Source organism: Mycteria americana, chromosome 10 (assembly GCF_035582795.1).
Source record: "Mycteria americana isolate JAX WOST 10 ecotype Jacksonville Zoo and Gardens chromosome 10, USCA_MyAme_1.0, whole genome shotgun sequence".
In the NCBI taxonomy this organism is placed as follows: domain Eukaryota; kingdom Metazoa; phylum Chordata; class Aves; order Ciconiiformes; family Ciconiidae; genus Mycteria; species Mycteria americana.
Genome location: NC_134374.1, coordinates 15,831,237 through 15,848,539, shown reverse-complemented (window position 1 = coordinate 15,848,539; position 17,303 = coordinate 15,831,237). Strand labels below are relative to the sequence as shown.

Genomic DNA, 17,303 nt, shown 5'->3' with positions numbered 1-17,303 from the left:
GACCATCTGCCATGTATGAGACTCCACTGTCACTGCAGTTTGCCTGTGGTTTCATGGAGACACCTACAGTGATTTTACAATGTATATACAGACATGAAAGAAGACCACAGCTGACAAATACCAAGTCACTGAACTCAAGATGTTGACCTCAAAAACCATAATCTAAATGCATTGCTCTCACCACTCAGCCATGACAGTTAAGTTTTGCTGGCCACTCAGCTAACTATCCGCACTACAAATGCATAGAAATTGTGAGAAAAGAAGAGAGACTCTGAATTTGAGCTTTGCTTTCCTCTACAGTGCAGTTTTCCTATGATGACAGATGCTTGCTAAGATTATTGCTATTTAGTTGCACTAATCTTCTCTCTGAAATTTGCATTTACAGTTTTATTTGTGGAACCAAGATGAAGAATGACATATTTTAAGAATAGAAAAAACAAATTCAGGGAGTTTATTACCATGCTCTATTAATATAGACACAGATACATCAATAACAAAGCAAGAAGGCGGCCTAAGGGGGGCACTTCACCATTTGAATTTTCAGGCTCAGTCTTTATTTACAGGACTTTGGTTTGGAAAAGCTTTTGGAAAAAAAGTTTAAAAAGAGACAGAAAGAAAGGTTTGCTCATTAGCAATTCCTGCTGAGGTTGCATAAGCCATAGATTTATAATGTTAATGTTTTCTGCTTCCATAGATATGACAAAAATATAGCTTGTAATTACAAAAATGAGATATAACTAATGACACAGTTGAGTTTTAGATAATGAGATAGTATTTTGGAAAGCATAATTAGAGGATCAAGGATGAATCTGAGGCCATTTCAGTGTCACTACCTTTCTAATGGCTCTGAGATTTCCATTTGTTAGTATAATAAAAAATTCAAGTTAAGACCTAGTAAAAATTCAAGTAAGCATTGAGGTTGCTTCATGTCTCTGAAAATCCCTCTCAATTGCACTGATTAAAGAATGATGGTGCAGTGCCAGTAAAAGAAGTGGAGTGTGGCAGGAAGACCAGCGCCTGCCAAAGTGGAGAAATGACAGAGCAAAACCAAGGGAAAACAGGGAGGTGAGACCTGCAACGCAGTACTACCAAAATCTAGCTCATTTTCCAGCCCCACTGAGGTGTACTGGCACGGGAGCCCAAAGATGTTCAGCTGAGGGCAGAGGTGAAATCACACCATATTGAACAGTTAAAATACCCTTTGTGGTGCAAACCCAAAACGCCCATTAATTAGTTGCTCAAAAACAAGGGCAGTGAAGATCAACTCTTTTTGAAAACTTATGGCAAGTCTGAATTATGACTGCTTTGGTACAGTAAAGAGAAACAATGGCAAAACAGAAAATGAGAATCAAAACCAACTTTCTTGCTGCCTTTATAAATTCTCAGTTATGTTCTGGTTTGGGGGAAGTCCATCAGGACCACTTCAGTCTCTGCATTGCACCATTCCTACAAAGGCAGCTCTACTATTTCTTATAAATAAAATTTATTTTTCGTCTTGGCTGATGGGATGACTGCATACCGGTAATTTATCTTCGTCCATAGAAACACTTCCTGACACTGCTTCATGATGTGTTCTTTAAATGATGCTACTTTCCACTCTTCCATTATCTCTTTCGGCTGCACATCAGTGCTGCTCCATGGGGCTCTCATCCTGCTGTTCTTACTCAGGCAAGACTCCAGCAATGCCTCTAACATCCCTGTACGAGCAGGCTCGCTGCACGCAGGAGACATTTTATTCCTTCATATTGAAAAACCAAGGGGGAAACAGTTTTCTCTTTCCCACTTACAGCATTGCATTCAAAAGCCCCAAATATAATTAAGTGCCTACTTCAATGTCCTTCCTCTTAGTTCCAGTCTCTCTCCCACAGTTCCTCTGGTATGGTGGAAGATTTTTTAATTAATTCTCCTCTATATCAAAGACAATTTTTAACTACAAGGAGCTGGGCAAAACCATCATCTAAGTGAACCAGAGAGCATGCTTACAAACCTAAAGTTGTCCACGGCAAGGGTTCTCTCCATGCCTGATGGCAAAGTACTGAGCAAGGGTACCCTGTTGGGTGGGAAACAGGTCTGAAAGGAAATATGTGCTTCAGAAAGAAGGAACCACCCCACCACACCACAAGACAGAATAAGCCAGGACTGCTCTAACAGGCAGTCAATATTTTTCAGGTGTGTGGATACCAATATCTGAAAGGTACTAATGATACCAAGTTAGCCATTCCCTCTTGAAGCATCCAGCCTGGTTCACTGCCAGTTTATTCCTTTTTGTCTCTCTGCATTCAGCTTTCTCTCTTTCCATCTTACTCTGCCCCACTTTAACACATAAGCTATAAGCTTCCCAGACACTAGCTGGCTGAAGTCAACTGGGGCCAGTTTCAGGGACTATAGCTTTGCTGCTTGTGCCAAGCTCCCCCCCAGAGCTCCTCTTTACAGTTTGGACAAATAGTTTCCAAATTGTCAAACTGTTTTGTTTTGATAAACATTTAATAAAGGTTTAATTAACTGAGGAGAGGGACAAGGGTGGGAGAATTATGAAAACGGAAACAACATTTTCTGTGAAACACAACTTATTTTTGAAGAGCATTCCAAAACCAGTCACTTCTTAAAATGAGTTTTCTGCAGAACAGCTCCTTTGTGACCTATTGAGAAAGCCCAGATCTAGCAAATACATTATAGTCATTTCGTATGCGGTTAATTTCCCTGAATTTTCAAGCATAAATGAATCCATAAGGGGCAAAAGTAACCTCATATAAAAAAAAATCTAGATGGGTTTTGGACAGATTCTTTTCTGTATTACTGACATTTGCATAAATTTTCTGAACAGCATGGAATGTATGCTGGGGAGAAATGAGGGAACAATCTGTCTGCATTTTCCCTGCAGTTTGTCAATTTTATCACTTTGACCACACCATAATCTAAAGCAGTATCAGCATCATCAGCATCTTTTGCAATATATCTGATTTCTTGCAGCAAGTAATTTGAATCCATGGAGAAGTATCCCCCAGTAACTGTAGAGTCCCATCTATGACTCATTATCACTTCTAAAGATGTATTTTTGGACATCGACAACAGTGATGCTGATCCTATAAAATAGATTAACGGCTGGACGTGTTGATTAACATCCCAGTGCAAGTCCTTACATAAAAATAAGCAGTCCAGAGGAGTTGGAACATTTACAGAACTGGAGCCAGCAAGCCACAGCAAGGGCATTGTTTTGCTTATTCATATTTAACACATTCAACCCAGTCTAGGTATCCTCTTACACCATGTATTCATTTTTTATTAGTCTAACAATCCATCTTTTACTGCTGCGTAATCTTCTTTGCCCACATTGAGCCAATATAGCTGTTGCTATCACTTTGCACTTAAAAGCATCATTTCTGAAGGACTGAATGAAATACCCCAAGTTAAATTCACATTCCACCACCTGTCACTTTTGCCCCCCCGATGCTAAACACGTCCTTTAATTCTTGCTTTCCAATGTGTCTGTTCAGAGATCCTTCCTGCAGCCCATGTACACTTACTTCTAGTGTTTAGGCTTTTCTCTGGCATCACCATCCACTCAGTTCCTATGTGATTTAATTTCCTGTCCCTCCCAGTCCATTCTACTAGCTTTATTTCTTAACAGCCTCAAGTTCCTTCCAACCAGCTGCCTATTCTCTCAAGATTATTCTTTTGGCTCTTCCCAGGAGCACATCCCACCATAGACTCCCTACGCTGAATTTGAGCATTCATGATATATAATATATATACGTATATAATAATATATGTATATATTAACCTGCCCACTTCCATAAAGGTGCCTACAATTCTCCCACAATTACCTCCAGAAGTTCTGAGACACCAACCTCAGAAGAGGTCTCTGAGACGTCAGTCTCAGAAACACTCAACAGCACACTACTTGCGGGATCACTTGGGTAACAAATGATTCCTTTTATCTGAAATTATGGACTCTGCCTCTTCATCAAAAAAACAGCCACTGCTTGAACAGTACAATTAATAGAATAGAACAGTATAGGTTGGAAAAGACCTTTAAGATCATCAAGTCGAACCGTTAACCTAGCACTGCCAAGTCCACCACCAAACCATGTCCCTAAGCACCACATCTACATGTCTTTTAAATACCTCCAGGGATGGCGACTCAACCACTTCCCTGGGCAGCCTGTTCCAATGCTTGACAACCTTTTCAGTGAAGAAATTTTTCCTAATATCCAACCTAACCCTCCCCTGGTGCAACTTGAGGCCATTTTCTCTTGTCCTATTGCTTGTTACCTGGGAGAAGAGACGGACACACACCCCTCTACAACCTCCTTTCAGGTAGTTGTAGAGAGTGATAAGGTCTCCCCTCAGCCTCCTGTTCTCCAGGCTAAACCACCCCAGTTCCCTCATCCACTTCTCATAAGACTTGTGCTCCTTCACCAGCTTCGTTGCCCTTCTTTGGACACGCTCCAGCCCCTCAATGTCTCTCTTGTAGTGAGGGGCCCAAAACTGAACACAGTATTCGAGGTGCGGCCTCACCAGTGCCGAGTACAGGAGAATGATCACAATGAGTAGTCACGTCATCAGGAAAGCCAGTTTGCCTGCAAAGACCTGCAGGTTTAAATAACAGAAACATTTCAGCATCAGACAGATGTGCAAACAGGATTTTAAAGAACACTGAAAGTTGATGAAGAATGCTCAACTGTTGAATGACACAAACTGCAAGTGTTACAGGAGAGAGCGATGAAAAAGAAGAGGCACTTTTGTACTTTGAAGACACGTGAGCTGGCACAGCACGCCACAAGATCAGTACATTTGGAAATCTGAAAGGCTGCCCATGGAAATCACAAAGAGCACTGCAGAGCAGACATGCCTGTGAGTCAGTGGAAAGGTAAACAGCTGCCTATTTGCATCTGATGATCTCTAGAGTGAGGGATAACTGTTTTAGTGAGCCAGGAAAATATGTGCCTCCCTGAGACAAGATGTCACAACCTGGGAATGCCCAACAGAGGCAGAGCAAAAGGGAAAGGCAGTTGCAATAGCACCAGGAATGCTCCGAGACCCGCAACCTGCATTTTCCTTCCAGCCAAAAGACTACAGTAATAACAATATTCTGAGAGCTGCCCTTAACAACTGTATGAAAACTGAGCTGTGGTGGGCTATGGGGAACTGAGAGCTGGAGCAGTCTTCACTGCTTGTAATTCCTTGCTTCTAGGGTTTGGTTTTCTGGTCTTTAAACACAACTAGAACAGAACTTGATTCAGTTACTGTCAGTAGGAATTAAGGACAGCTGAAAAACAGAAAGGATAGGAAAAGAAAAAAAAAAAGCACATTTGCAAGAAAACTGTAATCCTGACACCTAATACAATAAACTTAGCAAAAGTATGCAGATCATCAGCAAATATGCTGCTGCCTATCTCTGTATCTTTCTTCATGCACTCACATTGTAAATTTTGCTTCCCAGGTAGGTGTGCGACAATTTGGAAGAGAGCTCAGCCCAAAAGACAGCGACCAAGCCCATTCATAAACACTCATTAGAACGACAACAAGGACCCCAGTGAATGGTTTACATGGAAGGGTAAAGATCATTAATGGGAACAGACACAGGCAAAACTAACCTTTTTAGTCTCATTTTGTCAGCCACCAAACTGCTCCCCCACCATAGGCACCAGCTACGCAGTTGGTTGCCAACACTTCAGTTTGATCTGGGAAAGCAACTAACAGCCCACCAGAAACTCCCCAGAGAGCTGACTCTGATGACTTGAATTAAAAATAACACAATAGCCCAACCACCTACAAACCAAAACAACTGCGACCGATCCTAATTGCCCCAGAGGACTCCTCATCAAATTTTCTAGTCTCAGCACAGTTTATCCCTGACCAGAAAACTGGGAATAAATATATCTGCACACCGCTACACAGGAAAGAGAGGAGTTGAGGAAAAAACATTGAACTGTATGCGCCAGAGCCCCCCAAACTGCACCCACTGCAGATGACACACTGGCTATCATGGAAAACAGACGCTAAATCTTCTCCCATCCTTCTCCCATGCACTGGCCTCCCGTTCCAGCCCTCAGCTCACCCCAGCTGTGCCAACACAGCTCTCATGGGAGCCACACTACAAATCAGGAATGATTCACCCTGCAAATAACCTCTGGTTTCCTCACCCCAGCAAAACTTTACTTTTAACCCCTCAGCAGCATTAACAGCATAGTCACACAAATGCACCCCTCATTTGAGGCGTTGACACGCCGTGGCACCCAGGGGGAGCTTCTCCAAGGATTTGTGTGAGGTCTGAACTGACTGGGAGACCACTGGTTATATTTAATTCAGGTACCTTTTTTAACTTTATTTTTTTTCATTTTAATTCAGGTATCTTTTTCTTGGATGTTGGGCTTTTTTAAACAAAATATAGACCATCACGTTGGAAACACAATGAACCCATGCTACAAAATCCATTTTCAGCTGTGCTGTGCTGTATTGCTAGAATTGCCAAGGTCCCCTCTTCTGTCTTCCTCTGTTGCACTCCAAGACTATTCATTTCCAACACAGTCATTCACATTTCCATTTTTATTTTATTATACTTAGATATGATGCAACCTGTATTTAACAATGCATTACCATTTTCAAGGGCAAATATTTTTCTGTAATCCCAACTATGTCATTATTCTCTTTCTATTACACATACTTTAAATGTCAAACTCCATCTCCTAGAACTAATCAAATATAAAACAAGCCTAGCAGGAGAAAGTGAGCTTGAAAGGGGTATTCCAGAAGAAATAAAAACTTAAATGTCCTTTCTTTAAAAGGGACAGTGCCTATTACTTAATTTACTTTCAGGTTTTGAAAAGATCTCCCAGGGACAACATATGGTAGACCAGGTTCATGCCTGTCACAGCTCTGTTGAAATTACCCCCAATCTGGGGCAGCATGGCTGAATGCTGAAGAAGGATTAACTTGAACATTATGAAAGAACAAGGGACGAAATACATCATCACCATGTCTGATTTTAGCCTCTCTTTTACTCCCAACAGGCCATCAGGAAAAGTAAAAACACAAAGAAACTATTTTATGAAAATGGAAGTGTGTCAACATTGGATGTTTAAGTGTTTCAGATTAAGCTTGTGAGTTACCTTTTCCATAAATTCCTTTCCCTATGCAGTTTGCCAGAGCTACTTTACTCTTCCAGTAGTGGTTTACTGCCGGCATTAATCTTACATAATGCACAAATAATCGGTTATCTTTTAATGCAGCTGCTAAAGTTTATCTGATACTGCAATACACTTAACTAATTTTACATTTGTAGTACAAAAGTCTTTTTTTGGGGTTGGTTTTGGTTTTTTGTTTTGTTTTGGTTTTTTAACAAGAAGTCCCAAAGTAAAGCCTTTCTCCATGTTGATATAATTCTCTTTAAAGTACCGAGCGATTTAAATTGCTTTTTCTGTTTGAAGGTTTTGAAGTAGTAAATGAGTTCAACACATAGCTTTTATTTTTCTGGCCTCTTCATCAGTTCAGAAAGCATTTCTCCATAAGCGCGCAGTTCAGTGGCACCTGACAAAGGTGCACCAACACCGCAGATCCTTTCCTGGCTTAGCAAGGACAGTGTCTTGGCTGGAAAAAATGAACAATCTCCTGGGATTCCAAAATTTCCGTGCAATTCAACAAAGTAAATTGTTCAGCTCTTTTAGGATCTAGCTCCTTCGGCGAGTAAGGAAATACATCAAGTCTTAAGACATCTGTAGTCTACTTCTAGGCTACAGCTGGGATCTTCCTTCCACTCCCGGCTTGATCAGCCCATTTTGGCTACAAATGAGACCCTGCGCATTGGGTCTGGATAACACTGGTTAGTGTGTTTCGGTCCAATTTACCTCCTTCTTGATTCAGATAAAACGCTTGATATATTTGCCAGGGTCTTCATAATCCAAAAACTTATTTTCTCCTATTTTGGACATTCACTGATAAAAAATACATTTAGTTTTGTAGGGTGTCATTGATAAGACTACAGCTATCTTGTCTGCAGAACGGTATTTTGGCCTGTATTCGCTACTAGGTTTAACACTGACTTGCTTTTTTGGAGCAGCTCTGGTGTCATCTTTGGATGTTTTCACACAGATGGGCAAGAAAATGATACCCTGTGTAGTGTTATCTAAACCTACAGCAACTCTGTAAATATCTATTCCTCATCTTAACATGTAGATGGAGGTGAGTCAAAAGAGCTGACAGTGACTTCAAGTGGCTGTCTTCTCTTTTCCCCTGTTCTGAGGCAGGATAAAAAGCATATATAACCTTCCTTTACTAGAAATCATCTAGCTGTAGTGAATTAATCAGTGAAGCAGATTTCACAACTTCCACAAGCAGCCAGCTCTAATGCTTCACAGTCTCTGTAGTTTGAAAATATTTCCTAAGTCAAAATTCATTATTTACTTCTCTTATTTTCTGCAACAGCCAGATAATAATTCATGAAAGTTCTCTTCATAACAGTCTTTTCTATATTGCAAAGTCAGAGGAGCCCTCTTTAGTCTAAAGAAACCCAGTTCCCCCAGCCTGTCCTCACCAGTCACATACTCTGTATCTCTCATCCCTCCACCCTTTGGACACTTCTATTTGTCTGCAGATTTATAAAAGATTAAGCATAAAACCGTACCTCTTTAGGATAATATCAAAATTCTTGTGGTCACTGCTCTAAGCTTTTTAGTGGCGACATGAAGCGGTTCCTTTATATCTGCACAGCATTCACGGTGTCAATGGACCTAAAAACCAAAAGTTTTTCACTCTAGTCAGTCAAGTCCCTGCTTACGGGAGCCCCATGCTGGGTAGTCAATAGCATTGCCATTGGCAGAATTCCTCACTGTGTATGCCTGCTGAGTTTACAGCCGATTTTAATGCACACGAAATTTTCATGAAGCTTTAAACCTTGCATACTACAATAGAGATCTTTATAGATATTCCCCTAATGTGCAGTAAATCCTATTACATTACTGTACCTCCCTTCTCAATAAATTTTAAGATACTGATTTGGAAGAGCATCTCCAGTATCACAAAAGAAATTATTTTTTTTATATATTACAGGGCTCTGTTTATTAAAAGTTCTCTCCCTCTTCAACCCCCACACTAGTCTCAAATGCCCATTTCCCATAGCTGTTCCCACAGACAGACATATATTCCTCAACTGAATGAAGTTAAGTCATTTTAGGCAAAAACGAAAAAGTATTCCAAACTGTAAACCTCTTAAATACAACTTCAGTACCTGAGCAAGACAAACAACTTTATTTGCTTCCCAGGAGAAGGTGTTTTAATGGTATAAAATCCTAGCACCAAATACATAGTGATCCAGGAGAAACAACTGTGCCCTTCTTGCCTGACAATACAAGGCTCCAGTTGCTGGTTTATGCACAAAATTTACACACACAGCTGCCACAGTATCCAAAGAAAGGGGAAGCACCAGTAAAAAGAGAGCATTCCTAGGATGGAGAAAGATACAGTTGTTTTTCCTGTGTCACTTCAAAACCAGTTGAAGTTACTACACAGCTACAAAACCAGGCAACTTCGGGGGGGGGGGGGGGGAATTGAGATGCTAAACGAATTAATGGCAGGGATTTGCACACTCAGGAAGATCCCTTCTTAACTGAGACTTCAACAAGTGAGTTTTGTGAAGCTGCTACAAGTATTTATGGAAAGATAATATTTTTTTAAACAAGAAAATTATGCATAGCCACCTGGCTTTCACACCAAGTCATTCTGGAATTGAGTAATGCACTTGAGCATTTCTAAGATTATATTTGGCAGTTTAAAAATATACCCAGATCCCACCACCCATACATGTACAGCAAAATCACATCCATAAATATGTCAGGGACAAAACAGAAGCAAAGGACAAGGCAAAGGAAGAAAGCAGCCAACAAGGATTGGAAAAATAAGCAAGCTGACCATACCGCTGTTCATGGCTACCTGTCATTAGGTGGCACTAACTTAACTTCTCTTTCTAATCATCTTCTCCCTCTTAAACCTATACTTAAAACATGGTGCATGTTTTGCCACCTTCAGAAAAAACACTGAAATTTCAGTGGAAATGGGACCATCCTCCAAGGCAACTCAGTTTTTAGCTAGCTAACTCTCCGAGCACGCTGGCTGGGTTTAGGAAAGGCCAGATTTTTGCAGAACAGTTCTGGAGCCTCTCAGGCTCATGCTGCAGTGATTTAGGCTCCCTCATTGCTCCCCAAAGGGTGCAACGCATGCTCACAGTTATCACTGCAAGAGAGAAAATTATAGAGAAACTGATGAGAGACTTGTTGATGAACATAAATTAAAGAAAAGGCCCTTAATCTGCCAACTCAATCTCTTAGAACAAGGTGAAGTAAAAGGCAGCACATCAAGAAATATAATTACTTACCTTCCAGCTGAAATAAATTATAAGCTCTTAAGCCTGGCAGACAGTTCTGAAGCCTGCAGGAGCAGCAGGTAAATGAAAGGTAGCTGCTCTGCAGGCTAGATAGTTCTTAAATCTCTCCTCATTCTTTTCTACACTTCTCTAAGTTGCAAAAGGGACTAGAGGGCCATTTTCTTGAAAATCATGACCGCATAAAGTATAGGAAGCCCGGCAAGAAGAGTGTTCTGACACCAGTCCTGCATCTCTCTGGACATATTTTTCCTTCAACTGAAGCACGTGATTTATAATTTTGGGAGACAACTAAATGGAAATGCTCTTTCCTTCACTGCAGCAATGAGTCACCATCCAGACACCACAGTAAACTCAGTTACACATTGACCAGAGGTGGCTCATCACCCTCAGCCTTATCTGTCTCAGGGAGCATAGAAGGAGCTTTACCTCCCAAATTGAGAATACTGCTAGTGAATAAGCAAAGGATAATTATTTTACCTGGACCTCAGCAGCATGCAAGACAAAGCAATGCAACCCAGTGGGACTCATGGATTTATGGTGGCTGAGGGACTGCAGTCCTCAAGTATCTCCCAGCAATGCAGATGACTGATCTGTTGCTTCACTGACTTGTGTTTCAATTTACTTTTTTCACCTTAATTTCTGCAAATTCCTTGATATGTTGGCTATTTCCCAATGGAATTGAGAAGCAGAAAAGAGGAAATCAAATGGTGTTAAGTGAGACGCAAAAATGAAATGGTTGAAGAACTGACATAAACCTGGGGAAATTAATTACAAAACTGTCATCCAAAATGTCATCAAGAATAGAGTCACACATATCCCAAGGCCTTTGCTAAAGAAGGTCTAATACCAAATGAAGAGAAGGAGGAGAAAGCGACTTTCAACATTTCACATGAGCTGGAAGCTAATCAAAATTCAGCCATGAAGGTGGCATTTCCTTTAAGTGCATATCCCTTCAGCTTGTCAAAACGGTGATAGTTTTAAATAGATTGTACTTTGCAGTTTAATTACTAATGGATTTTGTTTTGTTCTTTGGTGGTCTTTAATTTAGTGTAGGTATTAAATTAACATCATAAAGCAAACAACCATTCCTTCTCCTCTTAAGCCTTACTTTTACAAGACATTAGAAATACTAACAAAAACTTTTGAAAAGCCTAAAATTACTGTGTGTCACAAAACTTCTAAATAAACAGTATAAGTGAACATTTCAGCATTTATTATACACACACATAAATTAGATTTATTATTGCAATAGATTCCTGGGCTTGGAGCCACAAAGCCACAGCCTCCTTTCTCTTCCCCATGCTCTGAGCTAGAGACACCAGGATTTATTCACTGCTGAGCAAAAATTCAAGGAGCCACTCAGAAGAAAGCAAACCAGGCTTGCCTTTCCAAAGAAGGAAGTGGGAGTCTGAGCTCCATCTCACACCAGGAGATCACCAACAACAGAAGGCCAGCACGCATCTGAACTTCTGAAAGGGAGCCCCAGGTGAGAAACTTGGGGACTGAGAAGAAAACAGAAAATAATGGAAATGCTAGGGAATATGCACTGCTTTGTAACCTGCAAAGAGTAGGATTATAAAAGTCATGGTCTGAGAAGCAAAGTCTTGTCCTGTAATAAATCCAATTTTTTGAAAACATTTCTTTTCATGGGAACAGAGTGAATTTACTATATCAAATCATACCTTCTCCAGGAATCAGGTGAGTGAAATAAAGGACAGGAGAAAATTGGTAGCTACCCTGTGCTTAGCCAGTTTAGACTGAAGCTCCGGGTATGCTCATAAGCACCAATCTACTGCTGCTAAAACAGCCCTATGTGCTTCATAGGTGACTGACAGCAGGACAGAGATTGTGTTAAGTACCAACAGTGGGAGCATCCCTTTGGGGACAGAGGAGGTGAAATGTCTATGCTAGTCTTACAAGGTTCTCTGCCATCCCCAGCACACTGGCCAAAGAACAGCTTAATCATATGCAACCATTAGCAAGGGTGGCCCGAACAATGACTCACACCCTTTTTTCCCCAAGAAATGCCTAGAATTTCCCCAAAATTGCTGGAGAGGGCTCACCTACACAGGTGAAGCCTCCTTGTGCACTCCATCCAGCATTTACACGGAGGCTTTTCTGTCCATGCAGCAGCAAATGCCAGGTCAGGTGCTACAAACATTGAACTCGCCTGACCCTTTATGCTGGCCCTGCATCTGCCTAACAAAGAAAAGCAGTCCCACACCTATGATGCTGTTATCAAGTAAACATTATTGGATAAACAAATATAAATGGCAGGTGGAAAAAAAAAAATCCTCCCAAAATCTTAAAATGCCAGAAGAGAAGGTTGACCTCTTTCATGGCTTGGAAGAAAGAGAAGGTTTTGGCCCACACTCACTAAAATTACAGCAGGGTTTTCAACGTATGTACCTTGAAAGGGAGAATAATAATACATGATTACCACTTATTAACAGCAGCCTCTTAGGACATAAAAGAAACAAAAACAATGACCTAAGGAGAGCAAAGAGTTGTATTATCAGAGGTACCACCCAATGGTCTGATTGACAGAAAGGCCATTTCCAGTGCAAGCTTAGGTCCCTCTTCTGGACCAAAACAGAGATTACAGCAGAGTTTGAAAACCCATAGCAATGACTCGTTGCTATGGCTATGAAAAGGAAAGAGCTAGCTTTCCTCAAAAGCATACTCAAACAAGAGGACAAGCTACCATAATTACAAGCAATACAGAAATGTGCAGTTTTAGATTTTAAAAATGGTTCTCAGCATCTAAATCGGACACCTTCCGCCCTGCCCACCCTGCTCTGGTAAAATTAGAGGTTCCAGGCTGCCCCAGCAGCAGCAAGAGAAGTAACAGGAACTTTATGAGACAGTCCCTGAACATGTGCGACCATGGGTGACTAAATCTCAGCCCACTGTGCTTTAATTCTTTCCACACACATTCATTCTTTTTATTCATTTGGGCTTTTAAGTAGGATAACATCCAGATTCAAGGCTTCATGCCCCCATCTCTAAGTAAATTCTTAGTCACAGTCCCAGGAGAGCTGGATGATTCCCCTCCCTTTTATTTAAAAGATTGACTTTTGTACAAAACACCTTGATGAAATCCTGGCTCTCTCACATTTGCAATCACCTCAGAAGTTTCTATAGGGATTTTCGTGCTGTTTGTCTGTGCTGCCAACTTGATTTGCTACTTGTCTCATTTTAGTGGCCTGGCTAGTCAAAACCACACATGTGCAGCCAGGCTTCTTCCACTGATGAGCCAAAGACTCCTACCTTGGATGCAACAACTGGCAGCACTTTTGGCCTGGGTTGACTCCAGATAGATGCTGTGGACATTTCCACACGAACCCTGGTGCTCCCTCTGGCCCAGGAGGCTGCCATGTCACCATTTCCCCAAGCCTTGCACTTTCAAATCCCTCCCATGCCACATGCAACCCATGTTCAGCATGATGCCACCAAAGTCCATTGTGTGAAGTCCATTGCAAAGTCCATTGCACTTCTTGTGCAAAGTCCATTGCACTTCTTGCCTATCATTGCTTTTGGATTTTAAACTGACCCTTATCTCAGAAACACCACCTGTCAGAGAGGCCTGGCCCTGAGATTCAGGTGGGTCCAGCTTTCCCCGGCACAACCCACAGGCAGGGTGAAGGCTCAGACACTGGACCACATCACCCTGGCATCAGCCCCAGTTGACAAGCATCGAGCCTGCCAGCAATATGGGAAACGCTGCTGAATCCAATTACTCCATCATCTCTACAAGACATATTGCTTCAATGCTTGCACAAGGCAAAGCCACACTCATAGCCAGTCCTCAAGCCGTCTGGGGGAAAGGACAACTCTTGGTGAATTCTTTTCACTGACTCAATAACACAGCATTCAGTTCAAGTTTCAGCAGGATTTCTGTCACAGGCTGCAGAGAGGTTCATGGGCTCCTTTTGCCCCTGAAATCTGCCTATCCCTAGCCTGAAACAGCTCTGAATGCAGGTGGCATACATAAGCCTAGCAAAGCTATGCCCTCTGCAATCAGTTTAGGTTTTGCCAGGATGTACCAGCAATCCCTCTTGCAGTCCAGGCTAATGTAAGGTTTGGAATAATCCAAGTTAATGTCTGGACTGAGATCTCTGTACGAAACCTTCTTCTGGCAGAACTGATTATGTCACAACTTTGCGGTGACCTTCTGCCCAGCACGTTGCTTCTGCTTACATAGTATTCCCACAGCATCAAAGTCTGCAAACGGTTAAAATGCACCTGCAGTCCTAGAGCCTGTTTTCACAACATCTATCCCTCCATCTGAAGTTGGTCTGTAGGAAGAAAGGCAACACTATGCTATCTCATCCCAAAACATTTTACAACCAGTATCAGAAATACTTGCCATGACCTAGCAAACAACTGAACAGCCTGTGGCCAAGTACAACACACGTTACCTTCAAAAAAGGGTTGGAGCTCCAGCCACAAACCGCAACTGATATTAGCTATTAGATAATTAATTAATATCTAATTAATAATTTAGATTACTGAAGGACGGAAAACTACATAACTTTGAAGACAGTTCTGAAGTCTCTGACTTCCAAACACTAAAAATTATAGCTTATGATATTAAAATATAAAGCAAGCTCAGTGTTACACACCAAGACAATAAATTTACAGAGCTTAATATACGGGATTGAATGATAACAAAAAATAATTTTCCTGTCCTGAAGACTGGCAGCTTCCCTGCCCTAGAGGGAAGCACTTTTGAACAGATTGGTTTTTAGGAAAAGAGAGGAATAATGTTTCCATATGGAAGGCTTGGTTGTTGTGGTTTTTGTTTTTGTTTTTTTTTTCTTAACTGACATGCATTTTGGATGTAGCAGTAAATTAGGCGTTTTCATGAATGTTAACAGCAGCATGCTTGGCACTGAAGTGTTCAGATGTAAGAGAGACCCACAAAGCACAAATACTAGAAACTACAAGTAGATAATTGTTGTCCCCACTGGCTTATGGGCAGCAGGCTGCCTTAGGACCATCCGACACTGTTCACAACTCTGTTTTGCTTTCTACAAGTAAATTTTTCTTCAGGTTGGGAAAAATCATTTCATTGCTTGTAATAGTATCTGTCCCAAGCTGTTCGGCATCCTCTAATAACTGAAAATCTTAAGAGCACGTAAAGGGAGATCACTGCCTGGGTCTTACACCTTTGGCCAGTGGCAGCATTAGTAGAACAGCCACCCAGCGCAAAATCCCAAGAATATTTGCAGTAAAGTAAGGAAAGCCGCATAGGCCATATATGTCCTTTTCAAGGCAACTACCACGGGGTACCAGGGTCTGGTGTTCCCCACTGAGATTGCTTCCGCCACAAAATGTTTATCCTCTGAAGGGAAGGAACAGATACAGTCCAATTCCAAGACAGCAGTCCTTGGGGACCCAGGGAGGGACCCAGCCACCATGATCATGGTCTGAGTTCGTATTGCAAACATAGTCTATATCAGACATGGAAGGCATGAAAAAACCTCAAAGATACTGTGTATTGTGAGCAAGGAGGTTGAGCATCCAGCCAAGGAGGAATCTGTTTTCCTCTCTTCACCTGCAGTTTCAGTAATCTTACAGAGGCCAAAGACTAGCCAGAGTGTGTACTAGTGACCAATAAAGCCAGAAGAAAACTTCTAGCCACCACAGCAGGAACAGTCTTGCAAAAATAGTAGCTGGGGCAAAAAATACAAGATACGATGGAAATTGATCATGTATGAAAGAGCAGATCTGTTTCCCTGCACTATCAGGGACCAAATTCATACTGCAGAAAGCTGTATCCTCTCCTAAATTCCTACAATTTTTTGTGTTTTTCTAGGCTGTCATGATAAGCCAAATATGTGACTTGCTTATGGAAGTCACTGAGGTCCACCACTCTGGGCTAATGTGCTTCTCTTCTTCATCAAGAAGTGTTGCTTATTTTAGCTGTTCCTGTCTCCCACCCCTTCCCCCTGCCTTCTATTCACCATAGTAAACCACAATTTTCAATTCCCTTTCTTAACCCTGTAGCAATGTTTCTGTAACTACCATAGAAATGACTGCAATGAAAACAATTCCTATTCTACCAGTTCCAGTAATAAAAGATCAGGCTACACATATCCTGAACATATTCATAGCACCGCTGTAAACCTTCCCTTCACACCTCCCACCCACTGAAGCCTAACATACACATTTCCTAACAGAGATCATCATCTCTTGTCTATCATCCTCCATTAGCTAATTTCAAAGCAATTTACGATAAAAGGTCCACATCAACAAAATAATGATGGCTCAGAAAAAGAAGGGACTTGTCTGTCATGAGGAGGTAAAATATGGGTAATTTCAAGAATGCAGACCTGCCTTCCTTAGCAATTTTTTGCTTGCACATGTCTGGCAAATATGATTTTTAGTTTTAGTACACAAATGCCCTCTGTCTCTTCTGGGATTTTGCTTCCAACTACAATCCTTAATTTCATGAGATGGTTGCTATATGGATAACAAGTTATCATAATCATTTCCAAATATTCCAAGCTAGTTGCACGAAGAGGAAATCAAGCCACAGCAGCTTTTCACACAGAGCTAAGCCATACCAGTTTAACGATTATGTACAGTCATAGGTATCTATGGTAACAGCAAATTATATCACACTGCCACAGTACTCACACTTGTTGCTTCCTTGACTTTTATGCGATCTACTGGCTGGGACTGAAGAGACCCATGAGGGCATCCAGTCAATACCACTCCTGAATTACAATCTAAATGGAGTATCTTAGCATGCAGCATGCTTTCCAGAGCTGACTGCCTAGGCAGGGAGCAGAAGTCCTGCCCTCACACCTTCCGAAGGGATTTCCAAAAGTTAACATGCCTTGTGGTCAGCGACTTCATTTTTGTTGATCTTTTCACCATACAGTTTTTACCACCTCTACCCTGATTTTTCCTCTCT

At 41.4% G+C, this 17,303-nt stretch overlaps 1 protein-coding gene across 16 annotated transcripts in view; it reads right to left on the bottom strand.

The window, feature by feature from the left end:
- Positions 1–17,303, bottom strand: part of HTR2C (5-hydroxytryptamine receptor 2C) — a 181,895-nt gene that overhangs the window by 118,470 nt on the left and 46,122 nt on the right. For 11 of the 16 annotated variants that reach the window (XM_075513022.1, XM_075513016.1, XM_075513017.1 and 8 more), the window contains one exon: positions 8,624–8,729. The exons of the other annotated variants lie outside the window; for them this stretch is intronic. The gene's annotated coding sequence lies outside the window, so the exon portion shown is untranslated. The remainder of the gene's footprint in view (positions 1–8,623; positions 8,730–17,303) is intronic. 16 annotated transcript variants of the gene reach the window in all.